The sequence below is a fragment of the Ambystoma mexicanum genome, chromosome 2q, assembly GCF_040938575.1.
Source record: "Ambystoma mexicanum isolate Mex_15411 chromosome 2q, UKY_AmexF1_1, whole genome shotgun sequence".
NCBI classification, from domain to species: Eukaryota; Metazoa; Chordata; class Amphibia; order Caudata; family Ambystomatidae; genus Ambystoma; species Ambystoma mexicanum.
Genome location: NC_090924.1, coordinates 641,254,546 through 641,262,407, shown reverse-complemented (window position 1 = coordinate 641,262,407; position 7,862 = coordinate 641,254,546). Strand labels below are relative to the sequence as shown.

The 7,862-nt window shown below is 40.4% G+C and overlaps 1 long non-coding RNA gene across 1 annotated transcript in view; it reads right to left on the bottom strand.

Annotated features, from left to right (window-relative positions):
* Window positions 1-876: 876 nt before the first annotated feature.
* LOC138569654 (uncharacterized) overlaps window positions 877-7,862 on the bottom strand; it is a 115,048-nt gene continuing 108,062 nt past the window's right edge. The window contains exon 4 of the long non-coding RNA XR_011303292.1: window positions 877-6,049. This is a non-coding gene — a long non-coding RNA (uncharacterized lncRNA). The remainder of the gene's footprint in view (window positions 6,050-7,862) is intronic.

The window sequence follows — 7,862 nt, the reverse complement described above, 5'->3', positions numbered from 1 at the left end:
ATCCAGTCTTGTTTCCACAATTTCACCTTAACCATATCTGGGTTTGTGATCAGGTCGGCCTACGTAACACATAATTTAGCCAACAATCCTTTGCAGGGCTTCCCCTACTCCACTAGGATCCCTTCTATAGCACTGTCTTATGCACTTTTCATGATTTGGAACATCGGTAAAGATTTGCCTAGTAAACACTTTCGATACAGAAGCAATGTTTGGCGTATAACCTGGATTGGAATTGACCTTGGCAATCCAAGGACCTTCTTCCAGAACATACCTTCCAGAATGGGCCATAGGACATATGGTAGAAACAACAAAGATTCAGTTCTGTAAGTCAATACTGCAACCACTTTTAATTTATAAAACTGCAGTTGCGGCAGAGCGCAGAATTTCCTGTGCAGTATTCCACCCTGAGTGGCCAGATTTTTTGCTTTCGTTCTCAAGGCTTTCACACTCTGAGTGTCGTCCAAGCTTGTATTCACACATGTGCCCAGGTATTTGAACGTTTCTACTCGCTCCATCGTCTCCTTCCTTGATTGAAGAATAAGCACTTTCAATTTGTATTTTTCATATTTAAAGTTATATTCCGATGGATTACAGTAGATGACATCATATTATAAGTGCAGACACTCAAATCCAGGGACTAGTCTAGGAAACATGCAGTAAAGAGATGCAGTTAAACAATCCACCTTCACCTATACATGAAAATGACACCAACACCCATGTAATGATTCGACTCTGAACAACAAAAATAAAAGAAAACACAATCCAAACAAAATCAATAAGGTAAGTAATAGCGTTGAGACACAAAAACCCATCTGAACTTCTTTTTACTTTTTAACCCTTCAGACCCAGATCCCTCCCTCCCCACCCCCATGGTGCAAGGGAACCAACCACACCTAGGAAAATATAGTATTCAAAAGCTCAAACTGGACCATTACCATAGATGTTTACATTAATTCACATTAATTGCCCGGTTACTATTAAAACATCAAGCACTCCACAGGGTCAGGACACAAGGGAGGTCAACAGAACACTCTTACCAGGCCCCGACTAGAGTGCTACAAACATTATACTCTGCTCTGAGGGGGCCCTGTTAAATTCAAACATGCCTGATGATTGTAATAAGTAAAAAATGGCAGCCACTCCAATTCCCCATTTTTATGTGACTCAAATAAGATCGCTGCAAGGCTCCCCATCTCATAAATATCATGTGCTTTCTGCAACCATTCCCTATGTGTGGGGGAGGGGGATCGAGGTTGTTTAGAATATGTTGTTATACATGCCCTAGCCACTAGAAATAAATTGGCCACCATGTGAGGAATTCTAGTATATGTCTCCATCATCCAGCAGCCGAAAAAGAAGTAACAGGGGAGTTGGTGGCCTCTCAATTCCATCCACAGCCTTAACCCATGCCAGGACCTCCCTCCAAAAAGCCCGGATTGCCGGACAATTCCACCAGACATGCCAGTAAGTGCCAACATTGCCACATAACCTCCAACACCAAGGACTAGATCCCGGGAACATCTTCGAGAGCCTGACCAGCAAAAACTGCCAACGCTGGAATAATCTGTAGCCATGCATCTTGTATTGCAAAGCAATCGAGGTGGACCAAAAATCACTTTAGATTTTAACACATGACGCCAAGCCGTTATTCTGGACATACTCATTCAATGTATCAAGCAGGCGCTGTAATCCAATTGCTGTTTGGTGCAAAAGACCAAATCATTGGCATACAACATCCATCTTATCAGCCTCCCTTCTATTCGCGGTGGGAAGCATCTCGCCTGTCCTAAAGTGTCTCCCGCATCTGAGATACAAAGATTAAACAATGCATACGCTAAAGGGCAACCCTGGTTTAAACCCTTTACTGTAGGTATCTCTCCTCAGAGTTCAATATCACTCTCAGGGAGGTTGCAGTGTATAGAGCGTTGTTGCATCCAGTAGATCTCTAGGGCAGTTCCACTTTACATTTTGGCCCATAATAGCAGCGAATCAATGCTGTCAAACACTTGTTACAAGTCCACGAAAGCCAAGAATATTTTTGACTTCTTTTCCAGGGCTCTGCCCTTAAATATATTAAGGAAGAAAAGTTTTACGATTGTCCCCAATCCCTTGACAAAACCTGTCTGAAAGATGTCACTCCCTTTAGTTGACTCAATCCAGTCTGTGTGTCACATTAAAAAGGACGTAAATATTTTTCCAGCTACATCCAAAAGGGCAATAGGGCGGTAGCTTTTAGGATCCTCCCTAATGCCCTTACTAATTATCGGGAAGATAATGGCCACCCTCCAGGATGGTGGTATGTCCCTGTTCTTCACAACATGCTCAAATAGGAACCATAGAAAGTATGTCCAGAGCTCTGGGTCCTCTTTTAGCATTGCATTTGTCAGTCCATCTGGACCCGGCGCTTGGGAAGCACTGGCTGTCTTGATTAGCTACATAACGTCCTCCCTCTCATGGGGGATAGACCATTCTCTTGCAGCCCAGGTTTCTTCCCCATGGATTAACACATGCATCTTCTATTAGTTCTAACTCCTGTGACAAACACGCTGTCAGATGGGAAATAGAAAGACCACCAAAGTGAAAGGACAAAAACATGGGTATCAGGTGAAAATAATGGGAGGGTAATAGCATAACGACGTGATACATAAAGGGAGTGAAGAATTTTTTTTGTCTGCCTCCTCATGTGTGCTTTCAATGTCTCCAACATAATTTCCATCTGATGACTTGGCTTCATAATAATCTTGCTAGAGCCTGTTTCTTTTGAGTAATATTAACCACACCACCAAGTACTTTCATTGCCCTGTTTTGATGTTCCAGAGATTCATCTGAACCTAAAGCACAAAAGTGTACTTTTGTCTTGCTTACTACCCAATTGCTTTTCTGAAACTCACTCCACAGGTTCGGGTGTTTGCTTTAAAGCTGTTTCATTTCTGCTGTTCCATGATATCATACTTGCGTAGTTTATCACATCACGGGCGACAACTTATTTAACAAACTCTTCATGTGATGAAAGGTGTAAATCACAGTTTGCCGTTTGGACGGAACTGATAAATAAAAGGATTGTGTCCACCATATGAATGTACTGAAGAGCGACTCTAAGTGTTGTTTTTTCTTGAGATTCTTTAGCCTCAAAGGCTTCCATTTTGGTTATCACATTACATTTTGCCAGAATGTAATTAGGGACTGATTTTGTTTCTTGTTAATCATCCACTTGTAAACATTTAAGTAACTCCTTAAGCTCGGGTTCCAGCATTTCCTTAATTTCAACATACTCTTTCTAGAATTCATCAATGATTATTATAATTATAATTGTTCTTTTATAACACGCTTAATACCAGAGATTGGTTTCTCTATACGTGGGATCGGGATTCAAACCTGTGATGTGCTGCTTTGTTTTGCTTCCAAGACAAACGCAATTCCCATGAGCTATCCCCCTCACCAATTATAGATTTGAAAAGTGCAAAGCATTAGTGAAGTGTGGGCTTTAACCTCTCTCCTTTTGCACTTCCCTGATAGAATCTTCGACACAACATTTGCATCATAAAGTATATTTAAGGTGGCCTCAATGCCGGTACCATCCAAGAAAGAACCAATAGCTCGAAGCATCACCATTATTATATGTAGCTCACGTGGGCTAAGCATCCAGTTCTTTGACAAGTCTTTTTTTAGCCATAGTTAATTTTAAAACAGGCTTGTAAAAGTCAAGATCAATGTTACAAAAGTTTTTTATTTGGGGTTGACAACAGATGTTATTTTCTCCAACTTCTTCATGTGTGTGTGTGTGTGTGTGCATTAGGAGTACACAGACTCTGGGCGTTCATCAGGCTTAGTTTCTTCAGTAAGACTACAATGGGTCTCATTCTAAGTTTGCCTGCCATGGCCGCTGTGCCCGACAGGTATGACCCTGCCTGGCGCAGTGGCCACGGTACGCAAACACTTCACGGAAGCGCCGGCACCGTTAGAAACGGTGTCAGCGCTTCCATGTCCTTCTTACGGGACTCTATGGGAATGGGGATGGGGATTTCCAATTTACCAGCACCTGACTTCCCGGGCCGTCGAACCCGTAAAAAGCTGCTGGCACCAGGAAGTCAGGCACCGGTAAATTATAATGAGTCCAGCAGCAACCCGCCGGTAGCACCGGCAGGGACACCGCCGGACTCGTAATGAAGCCCAAGGTGTATCCAGCAACTCCTCATTGAAACATTCTTGAAAATCACTCAATGGCAAATCTTCCGCCATCATCCAAAGTAGGTCCTCAAACCTGTTGGAATCTAAAATAACCTTAATCCTCTCTGTATATTCAGTTAATTGACTGCTTACAGAATTCCTTGGTCTACACACTTTGTGAATGTTGTAAGACATGCCCTCGACAGGGGTTTAAGAATCTTCTGCAGTGATTGAAGTGATGAGGCTCCTGATATTTCAATTGGGCTTAAGACATCTGACTCCTCCTTCTCCTGATACACAACCATAACTGTACTGTGCAAAGTTCCTTTACCATACAGAGTATCCTCAAGGAAGTCAATGTTATCAGCAGCACCATAGAAAAATCTGCCTCCGATCAAATCTGAGGAAACGTAAAATCCACCACTCTCAATCAATGCATTTTGTCACCTCTGTGTCTCAAGCTCAAGGGCTCTGTTGTAATCTATAGAAGCTCCAATGCGATGCAGAAATTGAATGATTAATCTGCTGTGGGTAGCTGTGTGGTAGAAGTGATCACGTAGGAAGCTTGTTGTGGTGATAGCATTTCATATGAAAACATCTCTGACAATTTATGAGCCCTGTTCATTACATTGGTATCCCGGTTTTCTGAATTACTTTTCATATCCATCTGTCCTTACCACAACTTCCTTTGGAATAACATCTGCCAAATTCACTTCTTCAAAACTTCCAGTGAATTTCCATTATTCACAAGTTAGTACGGCCCTCTGTAAAATTGTACCTGATTCAAGAAGGGTTCCCATATTTTTCTCATTTCCTCAAATTATTCTTCTGCATGAGAGCAACATCTGCTGTTACTTTCAGTGAGACTCGTTGTGGTTCATTTACCCTTTTGGGATAACTAAAAATAACGCCAATACATTCAAGCTCTTCTTCCATGAAACCTTTGATTTTTATTGTTTTCATCTGTCCTTCTAAACCATTGTTAGCTGCAAATTTCCAATAAAGCTTTTCAATTTCCCCCACTGTTACGTTGCCTTCAAGGAGAAAATCATTGATTGAAGATACAAATTCAATAGTTGTTGCATCGTAAGAGGGGGAATTTGGCAGCATCTTTCCGCTTAGTGTAGGCTTGCATCGTAAGACATTCACTACATGTGTGTTCCAACATAACTTATGATATGCAATTTCCTTTGCATGATGGTTTCCAGGATCTGTACAACCGCTAAAACGAATCTTCAATGTATCATTGTTAGACATTTCTACTGCTCTCTTCAAATGCATTTGCCTGCTGAATCAGTTGCTATCAAATATAATTGATTTCTTCTTTTTCCTTATTTATTGCAAAGGAAACATTTATTTCTATCATAGATAGGTATGTTTGATTGTATAGTGTAGCTTTGTTCTACTTCTTCCTCTTCTTCATGGCTGGAGATGACAGCTTTGGCTCACATAACTGCTCTCCATACAATATATTGCTTCAATCCATGTTTGCCTTATGAGTATATTGCTCGTAGCATTCCAAATGCTGTGATGCTTTTTCATTTTTCAGTTCTTCAGGTGTTAAGTTGCCTAATCGTAGACATATGTCCAAGTATTCGCTATTGTTCAACTCGGCTCTCTTCTTAATACACTCTAAAACCTTTTCATAACATTTTGGAATAGCCTGGGGGGATTTCTTTCTTTGTTGACATAAGATACACAAGAAAAAGTCTGCTATCCATTTTCTTTTTTGGCTGATGGTGGAAGTTCTACTGTTAAATGACTTCCGAAATCTGGAGATAGCAACATTTTCAAAACATTGATTTTACTGGAAGATAGAATTATATTTTACGCTTCAACTGCTCTTAAATAATTGTAAACTTTTCTTGCCAATTACCACAACCTGTAACAAATTAGAAAGAAAAAATGTTAGAAATCATGAAAAACTAACTGCGAACAGAAACTTATAAACAATAAGAGATATCAAATTATTTTATGGACTTTCTTTATTCAGTTTTTATGCTGAACAATAAAGGTCAATAGAAAATATTTGATAGGACCACTCAGAAAGGAGTTTATTTATTTATTGTTTGCTTGTTAGCTGCTTATACAATAAGAAAATACTGTTTCGAAGCACCCACAGGGCAGGAAGTGAGCAAGGTTGGGAGAATAGATTAAAAACACAATATTTAAGAGTAGTGGAGGGAAAAGGGTACAAGGGATGAATTTACCATGCCTTGTGAGTATTCAGAACGTTCAAGTGCAGCAAGGAAGAGGGATGATGGGGTAAGAGCTCAGGAGTTCGACCTCTTGGGTGAGCCACAGATGACGTGATAGGAATGTTGAGTGCTATACGGATGTTGAGTGCTATACGGACTGGAACCACGGAAGATGTAAGTGTGAATCTCCAGGGTGGAGAGAGGGCAGATGCAAGCACTGTGGATAGACAGAAGCTGGACAAAATTGGTATGGGAGGATGCATAATGGCCCAGGGCACCAATTCAGCAACTGTGGGATTAGCAGAGGAGAGAAGGAAGGAAGGAGGAGGAAAAGAGGAAAGTATTAAGGAGCTTCCGGAATTTGAGAAGATCCTGCTCAAGACGCAAGGGGGGTGGAGGCTATTCCATGAGTGAGCCCACTGAGGAAAGTGAGCGACCCCCGCCCTCTGTTATAGATCAAATTCTGATTTATAAATTGTAGCAGCGGCCATCTTGGATCAATGATGTCACACAGGCACTCTGACACAAATTCAGACAAAACACCTGTTAATACATGATTAAATGCTTAATTTGCAATGCACACACAGTATTCATAACTTCCCTTCATTCAAAATCCCACATAATTACGTATGGCCCTCAATTACTCGTAATTTTTTTAAAGTAATGAGTTAACATGGCATTTTTACAGGACACCTTTTCTGAAAAATTGAGTAAGAAACCATAAAAGTGAAAATATGCTTGCTATGGTAACACATGAAGAAATACAGTAGCTGTCAGGTCACCAACAGTACTCCCAACCCTACAGATAAGGGGTCTATCAGTAACTTTAAAAATACTCCCAACAAAAAAATAGGAATCAGAAACATGGAACATTGTGCCCCTGCTTTCACCCACAAAGCTCCATAGATATGTTTGGACCCATACTGCATGTAGTAACACAGGAAGAAACTATTATAACCACCTTATTGGAAGAAGTAAACATGTATCTTTTAACATGCATGAATAACTAGATGCAAAGAAAGAATTATTACAAAAACATTTCCGTTTCCAGTTAAAACATATTTTTACTTGCATATAAAATACTCCAATTGGGAATTGGAATGACATTTTTACTCCCTACAAAATCATTTTACTCCCAAAAAAAATAGGGAGTAAAATACCCCAACTTCCAAATTGTATCTGGAGCACTGAGTACACCAGACCATTTTTCAATGCCTTTTCTTGATGCCTTTGCCCACAATAAATGCAAGTATTCTGTCAGTGCAAGAAGACATATTCATGCTGGCTGAGCGCACTAACACAAGTATTACCGTTGTAAGCAAACAGTGGTGATTCTGATTGTAGAAAATATATGCCAGCATTTTCACATCAGAGCACACTCATGTTGGCTTTGACGAAATGCAAGTTATGCCACTGTAAAAAGACATGTTGATACTGGCGGAGGCCAAATAAGAACACATTTGTGTTGACTTTGCCTATAATGCCACTGTGCTAAGA